Here is a 19803-nt window from a genome sequence, read left to right on the forward strand (position 1 = left end):
CCACTACATTGGATATTTCCTCATGGGATCTTAACCAGCTGCAGTGGGAAAAATGAAAGCACTAGTCCACCTATAGTGTTAACTAGCTTGTCCTCCCTTCAACTGATAGTTTATCTTATACTACAGGCTGAGGCAGCTGGAAACTTTATAAAAGCCTGGGTAATCTTACGTGCTGTGGAACTACTACAGCCTCTGCACAGAGCCATTCAGAACTATCTATCTAAATTCAAAATGCACGTCCCTTTTGATCTAGCAGCTGTATTTCTAAGAATTTATCCTACAGATAGAAGGATATCTGTGTTGTGGCATCATCTGTGGTAGCAACAGATTTCAGGCAACCCCAATCCCCATCAAGAGGGGACTGATTAAATAAATTTAATATATTTAATATATACAAATCCTGGAATCCTGGGCAGTTACTAAAGAGAATGTGCTAACCTAAACGTAATCCTAAAAGAAGATATGTTGTTAAGTGAAAAACGCAGATGAGGAACAACGTGTATAGTACAATTTACATATGCATGCTACAATGTAAGTATACATGTAAAAGTGGTAACAGTGGCAGCCTCAGCAGGGGAACTATGGGCCCCCGATGACACTCAGAGGTCTAGAGAGAGGAAAATGACTTTTCACAATACAATTGTTTGTACTGTTTGAATTTCCTATCTTGTACTGATAATACTTTTCCATTCTAAAATCATCAACTATGGCTTGTGCAAAATGTATTCAAATAAACAAGGATGTGGGGTAATACATTACAAAGAAAGCACTTATCCCATCAATAAATTTAATACAATTTGAATGCAAATACGAAAATAGATGTTAAGAAATTTTTAAATAAAACCAAAAACAGAACTTCATTTGGTGCTGAAAAACTCAGGCAGCAGAAGCAAGTATGATTAAATGGGTCCTTTGGGAAGGGGTACGGAGCAAGCAGATCAGAGCAAAGCGGTATGTATGAGGACCTTAAACTCCCGAAAACCTCAGTGCAAGAGTTTTTAAACAACAGGTAATTCACATGGTTCTTGACTCAAAAGGCCCTTTGGTGACAGGTCTCTCTCCTTTACCTGTTCTCCAGCCACCCAGTTCCCTGCTTACAAGGTGAGTGTTATTAGATTTTTATCCTCCTGAACTAGTTTATGCATAACAAGCAAATATGTATTAATACATACTTACCCTCTCCCTTTTTACACAAGTGTAGTATGTTATACACAGTAATATGCAGTGTCCTGCATCTTGCTTTTTTTCATTAGACAACCTATCTTGGAGTTTGTTCCCCTCAGTAAATGCAGAGCTGCCTTATTCTTTATGACAGCAGCAAACTATCCCTCTGTATGGAAGCACCATTATTTATTTAACCCCTACCCTAGCACTTAAGCTGTTTCTGATATGTTACTGTGAAAAACCTAGGACCACATCCTTTCATGTGTGGGAAAATCTATCTGTAAGGATAAATTTCTAGAAGCGCAATTGCTGGATCACAGGATATACGCATTTGTAATTTTAGTAGCTACTTGAACAGTAATAACAGGATCCTTTTTAGTTGTGAGAATGACCTATTCTTTGCCAACAAAAGGTGGGAAAATGTGAAGCAGGGCTGGGCCGCTCTAGGTATATATGCTGCAAGTTAATAAATACAGAGTCAATATATTCCTCCGTTGGTCTTTCATAAAAACATTGTTCTGCTGCTAAGCGCATGGAAACATGAAAAGTTACTTTTCATACTTCTTCTAGTTGTTATATTAATAGAATAATGTCTAGAATGCAGAACCAGAAGACCTCTTACCCTCTCGTCACCCATTTTCTGTAAAACCTGTAAAACAGGGGTAATTCTTCGTTTTGGATGCTTGTGAGACTAAAAGCCACTTACAAAGGTGGAAGTGCTTTGTGAACTAATATAAAGCTGGATTAAAATTAACTAATACAGTTTCATCCGAAACCCTTGTCAAAGGGTCATTCCAGAGATTACTAGTGAGCCCTAATTTTATGCATTAAAAAACAGAAAGGGGTGGGTGGGGAACGGGTCACTGGAGAGGATCAATTCTTTTACATTACATACCCGGGAAGAGGCCGAGCTGTCCAGCTTTTACCTATCAAAACACTGTGGCTCCAAGCCTGTTTAATAAAAAAAGCCTGCGGCAGGTTTTCTTGCAGATCTTGATGTTCAGATGCTTCTGTTACAGCTGCATATATTTTTAAGCTCTCCAAAACAATAAAAACAAAGGAATGACAATGACCTACAATAATCTTAAAAATCTTTTAAAAAGAAGTAATTCCCAAAGCCTGAGTCCCCTTAATTAAATCTCCTTGATTTGGAACACAGAACACCATTTCTTTTCTGAACTCACAGAGCTCGGCTGAGCTAGTCATGTACTACTGACATATTATTTCAGGAAGATGGACTAATTTAATTTCCTGCCACCAGGGCTTAAAATCTCGCTGTGGGTCCTCCTCAAAGGAGAAGGTTTTCTTGGAAGGATGCTCTGATTCTCTTTCTTTACTTTATTACCTTCCTTCTCCTTCTTCTGGTCAGTCTAATTACAGTGATAAATCTTTAAAGGAACTCACAACATTGCCAGGAAAGAAGGAACCACAGGTCAGCAGTTCAGCATTTTTGTCCTGAATACTTTTTCTGCTAGAACTTGTCATCTCGATGTTAACAACCACTATTTGAATGGCTACTACACGAGAAAAATTGAGTCTTCCCCTAACTTCATCTCTTTTGTCCGCTGAGGAAATCAGTTGCACATTTCTCATGGCAGCCACTCTCTTCCAGAATCTTTGAGGACTTCCCTGGTGGCGCAGTGGTTAAGAATCCACCTGCCAATGCAGTGGACACAGGTTTGAGCCCTGGTCCGGGAAGCAACATGCCACGGAGCAACTAAGCCCGTGCGCCACAACTACTGAGCCCACACACCTAGAGCCCGCGAGCCACAACTACTGAGCCCACGCACCTAGAGCCCCTACTCCACAACGGGAGAGGCCACCGCAACAAGTCCACGCACTGCAGTGAAGAGTAGCCCCCACTTGCTGCAACTGGAGAAGGCCTGCGTGCAGCAACAAAGACCCAACACAGCCAAAAATAAATAAATAATTTTATTAAAAAAAGAAACTTACATGATTGGATTCACGCTCTCTCACCCTTGCTAGCTGTCATGGAGTCCACCTCAAATTCTAGAACCAGGTGCAGACTGGATGCTTAGTAACTACTGGCTTCCTATAGAGATTCTAGAACAGAGGTCACAGACTGATCACATTCTACCTGCCCCCTCTGCCCCAACTAGAGAAAGCCCGCATGCAGCAACGAAGATGCAATGCAGCCAAAAATAAATAAATAAATTTAAAAAAAGAGAGCGGTGTTGTTAAAAACAAAAAACAAAACCCCAGCAATTCCACGTCTATATTTGTGTATGTCCTGGTGAAAAACCTTTGCACCTGTGCACAAGGAAACACAGACAAGGGTGCTTCCTGCAGCACTGTTAAAATAATAGAAAACTGGAAACAACCATCCATTTATAGAGGAACTGAAAAATAAAATATGGTATACTCACATTACAGATAGTATACTATTCAGCAGTTCAAAGTAATAAATTAGAGCAGGGGTCAGCAAATGACAGCACACAGGCCAAATCCAGTCCATAGCCTGTTTTAGTAAATAAAGTTTTATTGGAACACAACCATACCCCTTTGTTTACATATCATCTATGGCTGCTTTAGCTATAAAATAGCACAGCTGAGGGCTCCCCTGGTGGCGCAGTGGTTGAGAGTCCACCTGCTGATGCAGGGGACACGGGTTCGTGCCCTGGTCCGGGAAGATCCCACATGCCATGGAGCGGCTGGGCCCGTGAGCCATGGCCGCTGAGCCTGCGCGTCCGGAGCCTGTGCTCCGCAACGGGAGAGGCCGCAACAGTGAGAGGCACGCGTACCGCAAAAAAAAAAAAAAAAAAAAATAGCACAGCTGAGTAGCTGCAGCAGACAGTATGGCCCACAGAACATAAAATATTTACCACCTGATCTTTCACAAAAAAAGTGTGCCAACCCTGAATTAGAGTTATATATATTTACATGGATAAATAAATAGGTTGAGTGGAAAAGCAAGCTGCAGAGTGATGATTATGACTAAAAACTTAGAAAACAATATGGTGCTCATGGATTTGCATTAATGTATACGTAAGTATTCCCCCAAATGGGTAGAAGGATTTACAACAATTTATGATAGTGGCTGTCCAAGTTGGGCAGGGTGAAATGTTAAGAATGGGACAAGAAATGTGAAGAATTTTTCAATTTTATCTGTAATATTTTATCATTTCTCCTAAAAAAAGAAACAGGGAATGAGACTTGAAGCAAATAAGAGAAAATGTTAATAATTATCAATTCTGTTTCCTATATTTTTCTCTGAATGTTTAAGATTTCTCAAAAAAGAAAAGAAAAAAGAAAACCAGCAATTTCACATTGAAACAGAAAAACCAGATTTTCTGCTTCTCTGGAATAATGGGAATATCTGACAGCCCAGGCCCCAAGTGGCAGCAATGGGAACTGAGTGACGGCTGCCCCTCTAATGGGCCTGGCCACCCAATCCTCCCCAGCCCACACTCCCTACTGTCTCACACCCAGCATGCTCTGCTCATTTATACTGCCTGCCTGGCTCCTGTAGGCATCCCTACCATGACCAAATTCATGTATACATGATCTAATTGAGAAAGGCCTGCCATGTTAGTCCATCTCTTTTTTTTTCTTTTCAATATTTATTTATTTATTTGGATGTGCTGGGTCTTAGTTGTGGCACGAGGGATCTTTGTTGCGGCATGCATGTGGGATCTAGTTCCCTGACCAGGGATCAAACCCGGGCCCCCTGCATTGGGAGCGTGGAGTCTTAACCACTGGACCACCAGGGAAGTCCTAGTCCATCTTTTAAAATGACATTTACCAAGGCTCTGTAATGACATGGAATATGCTTAGAATAAATGAAAAAGCAGTTTACAAAATTGAATGCATGCAATCACAATTGTATAAAAATAAGATACACATCAAAACATTAATAGTGGTCCACTTTGTGTGATGGGACTACATATAGGTGATTTCCCCTGCTCCTTCGACATTTCTGTATTTTTCAAATTTTCTGTAACAAGCATGTGGTATCTTCAAATGGGAAAAAATAAAGGTCTGGCAATTCACCAGAAACATCCCTGCAAGGAGGAGCAATGTGTGGTCACACAAAGCACATACTAATGCATCTTTAATCACTGCACTCCAATGCAACGTCCTCTAAGATCTGACCGAGCAACCACCTGCCAACTGCCTGGCCTAGAGCTCAAGGACTCAGAGTGTCTGAAAGGCAGCCCAAACTACGGATCACAGGGGCCATCAGGAAAGCAGCACACTCAGGCAAGAAGATAAAAGTGACTCCCTATTAACCAGCCCAAACCAAGTCCCCAGGCAGGTTTCTCTAGGGGAAGCAGCTGTTTCTACTCCGTATCCAACTCATCACCATCAACACTACGTTCTTTCTCAACTGTTGCTAATTGTTTTGAAGTATCAGGACTCCTTGTCTGCAAACCCTGAACCAACACCAAGAGAGCAATTCCAACTCTGGGTCTTTGGTTCCCATGACGGTCAGCTATCAAAATGTGAATTACACAATTTTCAGAACAAGATTATTCATCTCCCGTTGAAAAAATAACATCACTGTCTGGAGAACTTTTAAAAGGACATGGAATGTGTGTTGAGGGACTAGTCCTATATTTGCTTCTATTTACATAAAATATATCTGAAGGGATATGCAAGAGCCAGATAACAACACTGGCTGCCTGTAGGGAAAAGAGCTGGGTGGCTGAAGGCCAAGAGTATAAGGGAGGCTTTGCAGTGTATAATCCTTTTATACCTCTTGAATCATGTAAATATATTACCTAGTCAGAAAAATCAAATTAGGGGAGAAAAAAGATGGAAAAAATCTGTAAAATTAACTACATCCAGGTGTTAAAACTCATTTTTCTCTTTTCATCTATCCACCATGAATATAATGTAATAAAATGTTTTAACTGATGAACAAAGGGTCCTAGTTGTAAAACTATTTGTCTTAACTTCATGGTAAAGCTTCATAAAAGAGCTTCTATGAGGTCTACAGCAATGGAAATCCTTAACTTCCTAATGTCAATGTAGCATGTCACATAGCCTCAGCCATAAAAGGCATTCAGAGCAAAGATGTCAAAATAACAGACTAATAAAATATATTCTGGGGACTTCCCTGGGGGTCCAGTGGTTTAGACTTCGCCTTCCAATGTAGGGGGTGTGGGTTCGATCCCTGGCTGGGGAGCTAAGATCCTACATGCCTCTCAGCCAAAAAACCAAAACATAAAACAGAAGCAATACTGTAACAAATTCAATAAACACTTTAAAAATGGTCCACATCAAAAAATAAATAAAATGTATTTATTTTAGTGTAATATAGTGTAATAACAGGCACTGTTTATAAACACAGGTCATCTGTTTTTTGTAAGCCAAACAGTTGTGTGAACGGTCTAAACACTTTCAAACTGTCTCTTACGGTACATATGAGAGCCACAGAATCTTAAACTGGCACATATTATTTGAGGGCATCTGAGCAGTCAATATCAAAACACTGACACGCAATACTCAAAATGTAATACTCCCTTGAAAGAGCAACTCCATTTCTTGGAACTATTTAAAGGCCTTCAGTGAATAACTGAATACATGTGGAAGATGTACTTACACCTTTATGCTTATCTCAGCAGCATCTCTAACCACTTAAATACTCATTGATAAGGGATTGGTTAGATTATGACACATCTCTACAATGGGAAATTATGCAGTCATTAAGAATGGCAATATAGGGCTTCCCTGGTGGCACAGTGGTTAAGAATCCGCCTGCCAATGCAGGGGACATGGGTTCGAGCCCTGGTTCAGGAAGATCCCACATGCCGCGGAGCCGCTAGATCCCACATGCCGCGGAGCAGCTAAGCCCGTGCGCCTAGAGCCTGTGCTCTGCAACAAAAGAAGCCACCACGATGAGAAGCCCACGCACCGCAACGACGAGTAGCCCCCGCTCACTGCAAGTAGAGAAAGCCCGCACGCAACAACGAAGACCCAACGCAGCCAAAAATAAAATAAATGAAATAAATACTTATTAAAAAAAAAGAATGGCAATATACTTCTAAGTATTTACACATGGGAAGATGTTCATGACATTTTGTTGAGTGAAAAAAAGCGGCTACCAGGGACTTCTCTGGTGGTGCAGTGGTTAAGAATCTGCCTGCCAATGCAGGGTTCAATCCCTGGTCTGGGAAGATCCCACATGCCACGAAGCAACTAAGCCCATGTGCCACAACTACTGAGCCTGCGCTCTAGAGCCTTCAAGCCACAACTACTGAGCCCGCATGACCCAACTACTGAAGCCTGCCTGCCCAGAGCCTGTGCTTTGCAACAAGAGAAGCCACTGCAGTGAGAAGCCTGCACACCACAACAAAGAGTAGCCCCTGCTCGCTGCAACTAGAGAAAGCCCTCGCGCGGCAACGAAGACCCAACGCAGCCAAAAATAAATAAAATAAAATAAAATAAATTTATATTAAAAAAGCAGGCTACCAAACAGAAGACTTACTATGATGTGATTTATGTTTACATGTGTACATGCACAAGTGCAGAGAAAGTTGTGAATGAGACAGTGTAAAGTCATGATTCAAAGCATGAACTTTAGTATTCAACGCGTCAGCATTTGAATTTCTGCTCTGCCACTTAGCTATAAAATCTTGAGAAAGTTACATTAAGTCATAGTTTCTTCTACAAAATGGGGTTAATAACAACACCTACCATAAAGAACTGTTCTAAGGATTATTAAGTAAGCTAATAAATGTTAAATGGTTAGCCTAGTGCAAGATGTTTAATAAACACTCAAGAAAGGCAAACAATATTGATCTCTGGGGGGTGAGCTTGCAAGTGATTGTTTTTGCTTTCTTTGGCCTTCTTCGCAGGTGCATGTATTTTGTTTCTTACAATCAAGCAGGGGGATGGCAATAAAGCTATTTTTTCTTTGGGGAAAAAAGTCTAGTAACTTGGTTTCAGCTTACACATCTTAGGAAGACAGGCTACTTATCTGGAAAGAAACCTAGAAAGGTCACGGATAAGAAACATGAACAACTAAACGCCTGCTCTGAATTCAAATTGGCGCCAAGCACTCCCTGTCACTTGATGACCCCAACAGGCTAACAAAGAAAGCATTTAACTGATAAGGGGGAAAAAGAGGCAAAGAAATCCTATTTTGTGAAACATTCATAACATACATTCATAAAAAATATATTCAGGGATCCCTGGTGGCTCAGTGGTTAAGAATCTGCCTGCCAATGCAGGGGACACAGGTTCGAGCCCTGATCCAGGAAGATCCCACATGCTGCGGAGCAACTAAGCCCGTGCGCCACAGCTACTGAGCCTGCACTCCAGAGCTTGAGCCACAACTACTGAGCCCAAGAGCCACAACTACTGAGCCCAGGTGCCACAACTACTGAAGCCCACGCACCTAGAGCCGGAGCTCTGCAACAAGAGAAGCCACCACAATGAGAAGCCAGCGCATCGCAAGGGAGAGTAGCCCCCACTCGCCGCAACTAGGAAAAGCCCGTGCGCCGCAATGAAGACCAAACCCAGCCAAAAATAAATTTAAAAAATAAATAAATTTATTTAAAAAAATATATAATATATATTCAAGTCTAGAGGACGCTAATTCAAAATCAATGTGGGTCTGGGGCTTTGCTGTATTCAATAGTCCCAGCTCATAGTACATTAGGAACTTAATGTATATTCCTCTTCTAATCCTCAAAATCACCTTATGAGGAATAGTATTAGCCTTATTTTAAAAATAAGGATGGGAGGCTCAGAGAAATTAACTGGCTCAAGGTCACACAGCAATTAAATGGAACAGTCAGAATTCAAAACCAGGTTTGTCTTATTAAAAGACCCTAATTTAAACTTATTTTAAACACACAAACACACGCACATGCGTATACACATGTGTATTAATATATGAATAGATTAAAACAATTCAAGTTGTACATACAGTGAACAGGTAAATCTTCCCCCTACCCCTGGGGAGATACTCGAAGCATATGCAAGCATTAACGTATCTATATTGCTTCCCTACCTTGTTTTTTGTTTTTAAACTCAAGTTTAAGTATAGTATCACCATTCTCTATCTTACTTTGTAGATCTTGGGGCCCCCCCACCCCCACCCCCATCCCCACCTTTTAAGTAGCTGCCTAAATGCCATGGTACGGTTCTCTTATAACGTATTTGATTAGCCCCCTGCTGAGGGAACCTCTGATAGTTTCTGGTCTTTGCTAGTGCAAACAATGCTGCAGTGAATATCCTAAACATATACCTTTAGCTACACACGAGGGTCCTTCGTAGGAGTTATTCCTGGATGTGTAAACACTACACATGTTCCTTTTTGACAGAGGGCACCATCCTACCCACTTCCCAGGCTGTACCATTTATCCTCCCACCAACAGTGCACCGACTGCCCACACAACCCCAATGTCCGGGGCTCGTGCTCTGAACCACCACGAAGCTATGAAGCTGGAAGAGCCTGCCTGTCAGGAACTTCTCATTCCATGTACTGATCCAGGAAAGAAATGAAACTGTTTCTCTGCTAAACATTTACACTCTGATGTCAGAGACTTAATCAACCAAATACAACATTTGGCCCTTGAGTAGGGCCCTTTTTTGGATCTTGATTCAAACACACCGATTGTTAAAAATGTATGAGACCATCAAGGAAATTTGAACATTAAGGAATGTTAAGGAATTATTGTTACATTTTTAGGTGTGGAAATGGTATTTTTTAAAGAAGGTTCTTACTCTTAGAGACACACACAAAAGCATTTTCGTATAAAGTTTTTTTTTTAACATCTTTATTGGAGTATAATTGCTTTACATTGTTGTATTAGTTTCTGCTATATAACAAAGTGAATCTGCTATGTGTATACATATATCCCCATATCCCCTCCCTCTTGCATCTCCCTCCCACCCTCTCTGTCCCACCCCTCTAGGTGGTCATGAAGCACCGAGCTGATCTCCCTGTGCTATGCGGCTGCTTCCCACTAGCATATAAAGCTATATGCTGACTGGGACCAAAATAATCAGAGGTGAGGTGGGGTGGGATGAGTAAGAGGTTATAAGTGAGACAGAACGGCCATGTGCTGCTAACTGCTGGAGCTGGGTAATGGGTCCATGGTTCATTACACTATTCCATTTTTATGTATGCTTGAAAGTTTCCAAGATGGGGGGGAAAAAAAAAAAGATTGCCCTCTGACCAATGCCTTTTAACTTTTAAGAAAATTTTAATTGTGGTTAAAAAAACCCCACATAATATAAAATGTACCCTCTTAACTGTTTTTAAGTGTACAGTTCAGTAATGACAACGATATTCACATTGTTGTGTGACAGATCTCTAGAACTTTTTCATCTTGCTAAACTGAAACTCCATACCTATCAAATGGCAACTTCCCATTTCCCTGTCTCCCCAACCCCTGGAAACCACCATTCTACCTCAGGGTTCATCCATGTTGTGTAGCATGTGACAAGATCTCTTTTTTTTATAAGGCTAAATAACAACCTATTGTGTGTATATACCACATTATCTTTATCCATTGATCTGTCCACAGACATCTGGGCTACTAGCACCTCTCAGCTATCGTGAGATCACAGGTGTACTCAATGACTTGTCCTTTTAATCAGACTGCCCTGCAGCTGGGTAGAGAGCCACAGCAAATTCTACATTTAAAAGAGGGAGGTGGCCTGGAATAACAAAAAAGAGATTCAGACACACCTGGGAATGAAACCCAGCCCAACCATTCCCAGCTCTGGGAGTCCAGGCAAGTTCCTTCAACCAGCTAAGCCTATATCCTCCTCTGCAAAATGGGACTACCACAAATGCCCTGCTCCTTGGGGCTGTGTGAGGATTAGAGGAGGACAAGCATGACAAGGCCTGGCCCACAAGAGGTGCTTCTGCCCTGACCCAATTTACAGGAGAAAAAAACCTGAGACTTGGAGAGAGAAGCAACATGGCAGACTGAGTTAATCAGCAGCAAAGTAAGCAGAAACCAGGGCTACCGGGCTCCAAAGTTCATGGCGTTTTTCCACACCAGCGTGTCCTAAATGTCAGTCATCTGATTGTCTCTTCACAATTTCTGCCATATCCACACACCACCTGTACCATTATTTAGTTAAGATTTTGCTTTAAATCTACTTTAACACTTTTTTTTTTTAATTTATTTTTTTGGCCATGCTGCACGGCTTGCAGGATCTCAGTTCCCTGACCAGGGACTGAAGCCAGGCCACAACAGTGAAAGCCCAGAATCCTAACAACTAGGCCACCAGGGAACTCCCAAATTTCTTTTTAACAGAAACTTCGTATGACTACCATGAATGGAAAACCAGTATCACTTGTTGTAAATAGAAGGTAACTGAAAATGAAGACAAACAACCATGTTACTAAATTCGAACTAGATACTGTAGCTTACCTAGGGCCAGAGGCCTGATCTCTCTTGGTTAGAAAGCCAGTAGAAGGGTGAGATAGGGAGGGTGGGAGGAAGGCTCAAGAGGGAGTGGATATGGGGAAATATGTATGCATATGGCTGATTCACTTTGTTGTCTAACAGAAACTAACACAGTATTGCGAAGCAATTATACTCCAATAAAGATGTATTAAAAAAAAAAAGAAACTAAGAAAGCCAGTTTAGCACGTGTTAAGAAAGACTGGAACCAAACAAATACTCTCCTTGACATAGTCAAAAGAACCAAAAGAGTTTCAAAGGGAATAACTCTCACCGTGTCGTTCAACATAATTTAGGATGTTGTGTCTGAGTGTCAACTAAAATCTTCTGTTCCACCTGGTTTAGCTCCGGAATCTAAGGCCATCCATGTCCCCAAATCAGAGTCCCGTTATCAAGATCCCTGGTGATTGGTGTGTACATGAATGTTGGAGAAGCTGCCCACATATGCTACCTTTATCGTAAACAGTTCCCAAAGTTGATCAAGCAGAATGTCCCATAAATCACAGAATTTGTTTCAGTAATGTAACGAGTTAAATACATTAAAAAAAATCCCCTGCCTAAAGTCCACCACAACTGTCATGGTTCACTGTCCAATTCCATAATGACATGCTCTCACAGCTCATTCAGTGCACAAAACTGATCATGTACATACAATATTCCTGATTAATGTCACCAGCCAACAGTCTGTTCATAGAATGAAGGGTTTAAATGTTAAAGGCTCAGGTTCTGGGTCCTACTCATAGGGAATTCTGTATCAAAAAGAAAAACAGATTAAGAAGCAGCAGCAAAGAAGGCGACAAGAACTATGAAAAGATACCTTATGGCTTGTGAATTATACCTCAATAAAGCTTTTTTTTTTGAAGATATTTTTAGGGTCCTAATCAAATTTTAAGAAGGAAAATGTACATTTCTCCTTTTCAACTTTTTAAAGTTCTAACTTTCCGCAAACTAATTTATTTAGAATTGTTCTCTTATGAGGCTGAGAGGGAAGCAAAGATATTCACTACAGCACTATATGTGATTATAAAAAGCCAGAAATAACGTCAATGCCCAATGCTAGGGAAAGTTTACTAGCTCATAATTACTAAACATGGGAAAATGGTTATGAAATGTTACGTGAACATTTCCAAATGCAAAATGGGAGATACACTTTGAGAGCAACTACCTAAAAAGATAGCTGTGCAAGTGGACAAACAAGTAAGCTGAAACTGAGTCAGGATACCCTTTGCACAGGTAATCCCTCTCCACCAAACTGCACTAATGTCTGCCTTTTCAACTGTATTTAGACACTACCTTGTTAAAAACATTATTTAAGGAGGCTGCCTTTATAATTAAAATTTTTTAACAATGAAAGGATCTAGTTTAAAGAAATCATCAGAAATGTAGACAAAAGTTTATGCAAAGAAAAAAAAAAGTTTATGCAAAGATAATCTTCAAGATGTTCTCTGTAGCATTATTCATAGCATTTAAGTATTGAAACCTGCCTAAATGACAATGACTGGGCAAACAGGTAAGAACTGCACATTCATGAGATAAAATACATTTAGGAATATATTTTCCTTTGGACAGTAAGATGTTTTAACAGTAGTTATTTCTGAGTGAATCTTATTTAATCTTTTCAGGGTTTTCCTCAATGGAAATTATTTTTATAATTTAAAAAAAATTCTATTAAAAAATGATGGCAATTGAAGAAGTAAGGAGGGAAAAATACTATATATTTCTTAGGCTAGAATCTGACCTGCTATTGCAGACCGTGCAAAACCAGTAACTATTTCCACCAAGAACTATCTTCTTGCTGTTATCTTAAGTAACTTGAGCTGACATTTTGTCTTACCTGGATGGAATCTTTTATGATTTACTAGCTAGATTTCTTTGCTTAGGTTACTGAAATGTGTTATAAAGTAATCGTTACTGCAGTCCCCTAAGCTGCTGGAGACAGTACTATGAGCTTTAGTTTCTGTGTAATTTATGTCACACACAAAAGCCCCAAAGCAAGCCCTTCCTGAAACCACTGCTGAAAGGGATGTTAAGGACCCAAGAGTGGGTAACAGCATGTCCAGTCTCAGCTCCCAGTAGTCTATTACAATCTCTATTTCACTTGGACTCACTTCCATTTATACACTATGTTCAAATATGACAAAATGCAACTGCTGCAAATATCTTGCCAAAAACTTAAAAATAAAACCACACCCACCACAATTATCACTGGTGCTCTCTAATGCAAACTATGATTTAAATAAATCAGCATACTAAAAAGATAGATCTGCCTGTGTGTGAAGAGCTCAGTGTCTGCTATCAGTGTGACAAAGTGAGGAGACACAACGTGTCACCAAGATTAACTGAAGCCTTAAACAAGAACATCCCAAGCTGCAATGCAGATGTGTGATGCTGATAAGATGAGCTGATTGCAATGATCTCTGACTGCCAAGAAACAGCTCTAAAAGCCCCACCCTGGAAGGCTGGGAGAAAGCCCTGCATGAAGTCACCAAGGAAGAGGAAAATATTACCCAACTCAAAGCTGTCTTTCAGGCAGCGCTGCAAGAGCCTTGGAAGATTATCCCACGTCCTTATTTTGCCTATACAGACACTGAGGGCCAGAGAGGCTGAGTTACTTGCCTTGGGTCACATAGCAAGTGGCAGAATTGCTATTAAAATTCATGTCTCCACCCAGATCCCACTGCTTTTCCACACCAGAATTTCCTGTGGTGGCACAGGCCTTGACCAAGAAATCTTTCTAAGACTGCAGAGCTAAGGGATGTTGAAGGGAAAATAATGAGCCCACATGGCAGACAGGGAAAACTGAGGCTTGACAAAATTGAATCTTTTACAGATTAAAAAATGGGTAAAAATATTCTTTGGTGACAGAAGATAGGGTAGTGGTCACCCTTCTGGAGGGAGGTAAGGAAGGCTTCTGGAGTGCTGGTAATGTTCTATATCTTGATCTGGGTGGTGGTATCATGGGTGAGTTCATTTTATGAAAATTCAACAAACTATACAGTTACAATCATCTAATTTTTCTGCCTGTATCTTATCCTTCAATAAAAACATTAAGAAAAGAAAAAAAAAAACGGAATCTTTTGCAATTAGTCAGCAGTGGCATAGGGCTTTAGCCACCCTCTCCTCACGGGTGCAGATGTTATCACCAGAATCAAGAAACAGTTCAGGGCCGAATGACTCAGAATACAAGCTCTCAGTTCCTACCTGCTTCATGTTTCAGCCCTGAGTTAGAGCTAAGAAGGATGAGAGGTAGCCTATCTCACAAATCAGATTATCTATTTGTTGCCTATCAGTGAAGTAACTGACACCCATGGTTATGTTAAAATACCTCAAGGGTTTTTCCCCTGATTTCTTCAAACATTCTATGAAGTCAGTTTTCTTCATCAGCCTTTAAAGTTAATTTACCCAGATACAGAAGAGAAAGAAAGGCTTTTGACAAGATGTCAGGGATGTACTGCCCACCTGAAAAACAGATGAACAAGTGAGTGGTAGGAAAAGCAATGGACTTGGAATCAGACCTGGGTAAGTTATTTGACTTTTCTGTGCCTCTACTTTCCTCTTCCGGAAAATGGGATTCATAACAGTCCTCATGTTACAGCGTTGCTGTGAGGACTAAATGAGACGACATGTGTAAAGTGCTGAAAACAGCGCCTGGCTCAATAAATGTTAGCTATTTCTATTACAGGTAGACCTCGGAGATACTGCAGGTTTGGTGCCAGACCACCATAATAAAGCAAATCTTGCAATAAAGCAGGTCACACAAATTTTTTGGTTTCCCAGCGCATATATAAGTAATGTTTACACTATACTGTAGTCTACTGAGTGTGCAAGAGTATTATGTCTAAAGAAACAATGTACATTAATTAATGTACACTAATTAAAAAATACTTTATTGCTAAAAAATGCATCATCTGACAACGCAGAGTTGCCATAAACCTTCAAATTGTAAAAAAAATGCAGTACTTGTGAACCACAGTAAAAAAAAGGTAAGCCTGTACTTTTATTATCACTATCTTTGGCAAGTCCTAGTTTTGCTACTTATTAACAAAGGAGTACATCTCAAGCTTTAATGTACTCAGGAAACACCCGGGGGTCTTGGTAAAATGCAGACTGGCTTATTATATTTAGACGTAGACTCTGCATTTCTAACAAGCTCTCAGGGCACATGGGTGCCTCAGTCATGCAGAACACACTTTGAGTGGCAAGGATCTACCGAACCCAGCAGCTATCGGGTGCTTCATATTACTGACCAAAATGAATGACCCCTCAGTAGCTCAATGCTTCATCTGTAAACTGGGGATAATACATATGCCATGTGATCTCAACTGACTGAACATTAGTACACAAGAATGCACAGGAAAGAGCATTCTAAACTGCAAACAAAGCTACACAAGCAGAGGTGGTAGGATTATCAGTCTTGTTATTCGCAATGTTGAATTTACAACATTGTGAAACCTAAATTTACAGGGGCAATTATTAGCATACGTTAAAAGAAGGCTCGAATTCCCTTGCTAGAATTCTAGCAAGAACACAACAGCTTCTCCAGGGGTTCCCAAATCAAAAGCTCTGAAACTTTAGAAATGTCATTCGATGGCCAAGAAAGAACCACTTTGGCAGGGAGAGTGTGGCCATTTGAGGCACTAAGTTTCAAGAGTGATTGCATTCTCTCTCGCAGAGACGGCCAGCCTCCTCCCAGCTTTCATCAGCCAAGATCTCAAGTCAGGACAGCAATGCCAACAGCATGAGACAGATGGGCACTGCCCTGGCAGAGCCCACACCTGCCACTCCACTAGCTGGCAAAGAGCCAGACTTCGAGAAAAGCAGGGCTTCCGGATGTCCAAGGTGGAGGCTTCAAAAAGATGTACCTGGCTATCTTCCTGCAGTATAAGCAGGGATCTCCTCCCCAGAGGCTGTAAGTATGATGTTTACACCTGTGCCTCTCCTCCAAGGGTTCACAGGGAACCAGAGCTAATTCTTCCACACAGGGCACCTTACCAAAAAGTTCTCTCATCATTTTAGAGGCAGGTGGCACCGTCAGCATCTACCTAATTGATCAGGCCAAACCCCAGAGACGCCTCTGATTCCTCTAGCCCTTCCCCTCAACCACCATCCTGCTGGCTTCACCTCCATGACACATCCCCAATCCATCCTCTTGTACCATCTCCACCGTCACCACCCTAGAAAGCCGCCATCACCTCTCACCTGGCCTCCTAACTACCCTCCTGCCTGCCATTCTTACACCCCTTAAAATTCACTGGCCACAGGGGCCAAAGTGATGTTTTTAAAAAACAAAAAACAGATCACATCACTCCCCTTCTTAAAGCCTTCAAAGCCTTCCCATTGCTTTTGGAATAAAGTCCCACCTCCTCACTCTAGTTCACAGGCCCTAGATGACTTGAGGCCTCACCCCCAGCCCAGCCCCCACTTGGCCATCTCACCATTCTCCCCTCCCCGCACCCCAACCCACCTACTCCAGCTGCTCTGAGCCTTCTTTCAGTTCCCAGAACTTGCTAAGCTTATTCCCACCTGAGAGCCTTTACTTTTGCTGTTCCTTCTGCCATATTCTCAAATGTTTGGCCCCTTTCTGGCAGCAAGTCTCAGCAAAAATGTCACCCCCTCAGAGTGGCCTTCTCAGACCACCCAATTAATTGGCAGCATCCCCATGGGGAAGTCACTCTCCATCACATCACTGTTTTATTGTTTGCACAGTACTTATTTCCATCCAAGTGACCTTGTTCATTTATTGGTCTATTTTTCCGCCGCTGCCACTAGAATGGAAGCTGCACGAGAGCAAGGACCTCACCTACCTCTCTACCATCACATCCCTAGGCTAGAACTGGGCCTGACACATATCAGGTGTTCAGCAAATGCTGAATGAATGAAACTGAGGCAGTAGAGGTAAAAGCACTGAACTTGGAGTCAGAACGCCTGGAGGTCAGTGTGAAATGGGCCACCTACCAGCAGCCTGGCCTCTCTTACCTCAGGTCTCTTGACTGTAAAATGGGAATCTCAATCTGCACCTTCCCTTCCTTGCAGGGTTACCGATAGACTAAGTGAGTGAAGACACGTTTAAGCATCTTTTTTTTTTTGCGTTACGTGGGCCTCTCACTGTTGTGGCCTCTCCCGTTGCGGAGCACAGGCTCCGGGCGCGCAGGCTCAGCGGCCATGGCTCACAGGCCCAGCCGCTCCGCGGCATGTGGGATCTTCCCGGACCGGGGCACGAACCCGCGTCCCCTGCATCGGCAGGCGGACTCTCAACCACTGCGCCACCAGGGAAGCCCTTAAGCATTTTTGTAAACCATTAAGACACCATAAAGAGAGCACTGTATTATTAGCCAGCATAAGAGAATGCTCTTTCTTAGGGACCCATAAATCAGTGGATGAAAGGACTTAGAGAGCAAGCCAAGGCTTCTAGCCCAGGCACCCAACAGAAGCATGAGGACACAAGAGATGCTTTACTCTGAGGAGGGCAAACACAAGATATGGATTCATTTAAAGACATCAAATTCATTTCAAATGCTAGTAATAGGGCTTCCCTGGTGGCGCGGTGGTTGGGAGTCCGCCTGCCGATGCAGGGGACATGGGTTCGTGTCCCGGTCCGGGAAGATCCCACATGCCGCAGAGCGGCTGGGCCCGTGAGTCATGGCCGCTGGGCCTGCGCGTCCGGAGCCTGTGCCCCGCAATGGGAGAGGCCACAGCAGTGAGAGGTCCGCGTACCGCAAAAAAAAAAAAAAAAAAAAAGCTAGTAATATGCAAATTAAGCTCTGAGGTCCTTGAAGAATGTGGAGTTGGGGCTGATCTCCACATGCCCCACTGTGCTTGGCATAAAGGGACTTAGTAAACATTTACTGAACTATGGGTCAGACTACCAAACCTGGTATCCTATCATCGGCTTTCATTTTTCTTTGCAACCCATTCTGGCATGGGATTACAGGTTCCTGGGGCAACTCTGTAATACTGACATTTATGACATTTATATAATACTATGACAGCTACTATTTCATGCATGCAATGACCCTGTGAGGTTGACAGACCTGGTATCGTCAGCACATGCTTTAATTTATTCATTCACCAATCATAAATAGAATATAAAGTATAATACAGGTGCTATGTTAAGCCCAAATAACAATAATGTTTACCAAACATGCCAGGCACTTTACATGTATTCGGTGCAAATAAATCCTCATAACAGCTATATATAGTGGATACTATTATTATCTCCCTTTTACAAATGATGAAACTATAGCACAAAGAGGTGAAGTAAAATTACTCAGTGGCATGCAGCTTGGAAGTGGCAGAGTCAAGATTTGAACCCAGGCAGCCTGATTCCATGCTTTTAAACCACCAGCATGCAATCAGAATTGTACAATAGCACCAAAAGGGCCTACCAGCCAGCCTACTCCTCTCACTTTAAAGAGGAGGGGGCATGGGGACAGAAAAGCCCCTTGTAAACATTCCAACTTTGTTTTGAGGTCCCCACTTTGGATGGTATCTATTTAAATGAAGCTTTATGTAAGATCTTGTTTCCTTGCCAGTGGAAGAAAAGCCTCTAGCCAAAGCAGTCAGAAGGAACAAAAGAAGACCCTTGTGGCTTTGTAACAGCTACTGCTGAGAAATCAGAGATATCAGGGTACAGGGAAGAAAATACAGGATTTACCTGGAAATGTGTCCAGCTCCATCACTTAATAGGTATAAAATTCTTAGGCAAGTCATTCACTTTTCTTAGCCTCAGTTTCCTCATCTTCGAAATGGGGATGACATCACCACCTACCTGGCAAAGTCTATGTGAAGATTAAATGAGATAATATACCTGAAAAGTGCTCCTTAATCATATACAGTTGACCCTCAGTATTTGTAGGGGATTCCAGGAGCCCCCTTGGATACCAAAATCCACGGATGCTCAAGTCCATTATACATAAAGGTGAAGTACATACCTTCCTTGAAAAAAAAATCCACATCCACACAGTTCAAACCTGTGTTGTTCAAGGGCCAACCAGACTTGTAAATAGCTATTACTGTTTCAAGCACTTCTCAAAAGACATAAAGATAACTCTTTGTCTTCTGGAAGGGTCAACAAGGCCTAAGTAGAAAATAAAACCATAACCTCAAACAACTACAAGGACTTGACCCCAGGGTTTCCCCCACCAGGACTACTTTGCAGAAGTCCACACCACCTCCCTTTCTCTGGGCAGAATGGAGAAGTAAAACTGAGGGTGGGGGGGATGTCAACAGGGGGAGGAATATCCAA

At 41.8% G+C, this 19803-nt stretch overlaps 1 protein-coding gene across 2 annotated transcripts in view; it reads right to left on the reverse strand.

The window, feature by feature from the left end:
* Positions 1–19803, reverse strand: part of KIF3B (kinesin family member 3B) — a 38150-nt gene that overhangs the window by 17528 nt on the left and 819 nt on the right. Inside the window, exons 2-3 of one of the 2 annotated variants that reach the window (XM_060031067.1) lie at positions 19490–19635; positions 19213–19336 (exon numbers count right to left, since the gene is read on the reverse strand). The exons of the other annotated variant lie outside the window; for it this stretch is intronic. The gene's annotated coding sequence lies outside the window, so the exon portion shown is untranslated. The remainder of the gene's footprint in view (positions 1–19212; positions 19337–19489; positions 19636–19803) is intronic. 2 annotated transcript variants of the gene reach the window in all.

The sequence above is a fragment of the Delphinus delphis genome, chromosome 15 (genome assembly GCF_949987515.2).
Source record: "Delphinus delphis chromosome 15, mDelDel1.2, whole genome shotgun sequence".
NCBI classification, from domain to species: Eukaryota; Metazoa; Chordata; class Mammalia; order Artiodactyla; family Delphinidae; genus Delphinus; species Delphinus delphis.